The sequence below is a fragment of the Dipodomys spectabilis genome, unplaced genomic scaffold (genome assembly GCF_019054845.1).
Source record: "Dipodomys spectabilis isolate Male_0828 unplaced genomic scaffold, ASM1905484v1 ptg000201l, whole genome shotgun sequence".
NCBI lineage: Eukaryota > Metazoa > Chordata > Mammalia > Rodentia > Heteromyidae > Dipodomys > Dipodomys spectabilis.
The window spans coordinates 4,571,443-4,575,882 of NW_024870878.1; positions in this window are offsets into that span (position 1 = coordinate 4,571,443).

Sequence of the window (4,440 nt, forward strand, 5' to 3'; positions counted from 1 at the left end):
GACTTTCCCAGAGTGGGGATGAGACACAGGAACTTTGCAATCATGCCATGAGAAGACTAGAACCAGATGCTAGGCCTGAACCTCCACTCTGCCTGAGATGACCTGTTGAGATGAAGGAAAGTCCTTGGCTTCTGTGTTGTCCATGCCTATCTAAAACATGAGCCTTTAGAAAGAAACATCATTACTTTTCAAGTAATCCAACAAAGAAGAACATGATTATAAGAGTCTATCTGCTCCATTCAGAACAAGTTCCTTTCAGACAAAGTAAACCAAGCTACATATGGGTGGTTCCTTCTTTGGATCCTCCACATCCTCATCACCCTTCCATCTCCCACATCAGATGTTGTTGATCAGAAACAGGAAGCACAGAGCTCCCTACCCACGCCTTCCCTTCCCTACTAGTTCTGGTTTCCTTTTTTTCATCCTGTCCAGGATTGTTTTCTACAATGCCTCTGCTCAAAGAACTTGTTTTTCTAATGTTGTTTCTTAGCTTTAAAAGCTACAGTTTTATGTTCATTAAGTAGAGAGGCCACCAGGTGATCTACTCTCTTTGAGTGTAGTGTAGAAGAGGATGACAGAGGAAAAACAATACGGGATGAACAGGATGAATAGATGATGGACAGAGGATTGAGGATAGAAAGAGAAAGAGCTGAATGATACATACCTTTGCAGAGACATTACCATTTGCTTGAACGTGGTCAAAGTGACTCATACATGGCTCACAATCTATTTTCCTAGGTTAGGATTGTATTGGCCTCTCTGGTTTTATCCAAACCACTCTTTGTCCAAAGCACTCTTTATTCCTATTCATAGAGCTCTCTGTTTTGAAAGGACCAAGAATTAACTCTTTCCTCAGTTCTTTGTAAGGCTCCCTATGATCTGAGGCTCTCAGGATCCTGCCCAGTTCAAGCTCACATGAACCAGCAACACCAGCTTATTTCTCCCTGAGACACAGACAAGGTCTGTGCAAAGGAGCACAGACATTTTCTGGCCCTGACTCTGGAAGATTGCTGCTATTTATTTCATAGAGAGGAACCCCCTGAACTCCTTTCTCGAAGCTTACAAAGAAGGTAGGATTACAAGAAACCTAAGTGACCTGCTCTTGTGTTTAGGAAAGACAGTTTAGTGTATTTGGGAACATAAAGTAAGCCCTGAGAACAAAGGGCAGGTCAGTGTTGAACTGGAAAGTGTATCTGCTTCAAATGGGATGGGCCTACCTTAGATTTCTAGCCTTGGCAATCGCGCTCTGTTGGTGGGCCTGAAGATACTTGTGTGTTTCTGAGGTTGTTTTGAATAAATATTATGTAAGCTAATACACATGAAAACCCATTATGTAAGCTAATACACATGAAGACCCATTTCATCAAATGTATAAATCTGCAGTTGACTGACTGCCCCTTGTCTTCTCTGGCTAGCAGCCTGTTGGTCCCTGATTATTTCTCTTATTTTGATTATTATATACGTGTTTTACATGGGTATGCAACTCAAGCTTTCTTGTCTTACACTCTTCCTCAGCATTTTCGAATTTCTTAAGGTGAAAATTAAGAGGAGGAATGGGGCAGACAGAAGTGTGGGGAAAGCTGCTTGGGGAACTGAGATCAATACAGGAAGAGTGACTCAGGGACACTAGGGAATTCTGAGTCTATCTCAGCAAGGGACTGACATCAAAGCGACACATTCAAATGAGCAAAGTGGCTCAGGTACTAAGTCCAACATTGCACAATATGGAAAATATGAGGCAGGGAGAAATCACAAATGTGGTACTGCCCTGAAACACCCCTGGACTTGAAGACTTAGCATCGAGAGTCTGTATCTTTGTAGCCAAGGACCTCAAATGAATATCTTTACTGTCCTAGTTGACTCAATGCTGCCGTGACTATTTCTCTAATAAGCTGATTCCATAGAGAACTTTAATGATGGAGAAACAGAAACAGAAGTGATTTGGTCTGGTAACCAGAGCAACTGTCCTTCCTTGCAAATCCATCGAATAGAGGACAGGATCATGACAAAAGAGATGAATCACCAGGAGCAGAGCCCAGATTGAGGTGGGCCTTGGTCCTCCAACATGACCAAAAGAGGAAAAAAAGCACCTACCCACATTCAGAATCTAGGCATCAGATCTCTTTCATGTATCTGTCATTGTTTTGATTGAGGTTGAATGACTGCACCAAGGCATAGAGAAAAAAGGAGATACTGGTCATTGCGCTAGGCACATGTATCATTTTGTGTGATCCTGATGTAGGATACATAGACATAAGGGCACAGAGAGGCAAACTGCATGGTGGCTAGAGGACTTTGCAATCATAATGCTCTATTACAGCAGCTGTCTTGAGAATGCTCAGACTGTAAGGGAACAAAACCTTATATATAGCCAGGACCAATGTGACAGACCAAGATGACTACTAAATGTTCTTTGTTTCATTATAATAGCATTCAATATTGTTAGTCTTATAGAATTAGTACCCATATTCATCTGGTACAATGACACATCCTAAAAACTCAGCTTGTCAAAAGAAGGGGAAATAACCCTTATTCCTGAAATTACCTGTTCTCACTTTAACCTATGACTACTTCTCCCTCCCCTTTATTAAAGTTTGTCCATAATACTTGCTGAAATTGAACTCTCTTGAAAAGCCAGCCCTTACCCCTTGAAATCTGTACTTTCACCCCACTATAAAACTTCTTCTCAATTCCTTACTTTGTCTCTTGAGTTCTTTCTCTGATGATGACAGGAACCTGGAAATAGTGGGTAGCGGTCTCTAGCTATTCTTTCCATTTCTATGGCCTCCCCAGTTTTCACCATCATCAATGATCCCTACCACAAGTCTAAGAAGAATGCACTGTTTAGTGAGCCATACCTTCTTGGACAGTGTATGTGGAGGGTATTGGTTCTTTGGAAGCGAATTGAGTATGAAATTAACTGATTGGCTGTCTATCTGGGACTAACTTATAGGCAAAGGGAGCACGGCTAGTACTTGGCAAAATCAGAATGTAACCTCAGGTGAGCTAGGTGAGTCAGACTTGACTCACCTCCCTGTCTTGCCCTTGAGCAGTGTATACATGGACACAGACTCACATGGATCTGTACTCAAATACAAGGCCACTAGATGCAGCCAGACATGATGACTTCTTGCTGAGATTCAGCTTTTCTCTAATTTTAGGATACTGCTCTGAGCTCTTTGGGAAAGAGGGAAAAAAATTATCTGAATAGAATTGAACATAAATCTACCTTCGTAAGTCATTCAAATGAAATGCATTCCTTTTCATCAGAGGTAGGCTCCCTCATAAGGTTTGAAAGCACAGAAATGGGATTTGTAAGAAGTAAGTACCGAATGATGGTAAACACAAAAAGAGGAGTTGGGTTATTGCAATGTACAGGTAACTTGTGAGAACAAATCACGCTCAACACTTCTCAGCATTTTAACTATTCCCATGCTACCCAGTGTATACTTGTTTGACCCTTGATTTGGATCCACATGGGAAGTGCTCTGATCCATCTGGGTGGCAGGACAGCTGTGCCATTCTCTCACCTCCTTTCCAGCTTCAATCATCTGTTTACTTCCTGACTACCTAATCAGAGAACTGTTTTCTTTTTCCTATCTTTCCACTGACACAAGCAGTAAAAGCAGTACCTTTTTGAGTCAAAATCAAGATACAGAGGAAATGAAGGATGAGAATGAATTGCAGATGGGTGATCCAAGGAGTTAAAAGTTCCTATGGAATTCAAGAAAGGAAATCAGGCATCCCTTGTGGATGGCACTGAACATAATTAGATGACTCAGGAAAACGCTGATGGTGCTTAAGCATCTCCACCTGAATGTACCCAAAACTGCATGGAACAGCACCCTTCTCCTAAGTTTTGTGGAACTATCTGTCTTCCACCCAGCTGGCTGAACTGGAAACATGACACACTCCCATATTTACTATCTCCATCACCCTGTGCCTTCATTCCTTGCGTCAACTCAGCCCTCTAAAAATCTTCCTGCCTTGCTTCTTATTCCTCCTTCTCCTTTCTCACCTGAGTTGTTCTGATGACCATTCACATGTTTCCTTCTTGCCATTTTGACTCAGGTCTGGTTAATGCATCCTGGTTTCTGAGCAATCTTTCTCAATTGCCAACCCAATCTGACCCCTTTATGAAATCTTTCCACGTCTCCCTTATTTCTTGTAGAGAAAATCTCAAGAGCTCAGCATTTACTGTGAACTTTTTGGTGGAGTCTAGACCTCTCACTTACCCCATTAACCTTATTGCTTGCTAAACTGCCTCTGCCCTCTCTCTTTTGGGGGAAAATCTGCCTGTGCAGTTTCTAGACTTTTTGATGATTCTTTTACCTCTATAAGTTCATTCATCATGGATAACTCAGTTACTTGCTTGCTGCTTTTCCTGACCAGTTTCTACTGCTCCTTTAAGACTCAGTTCTACATCTCCTCTTCTGGCCG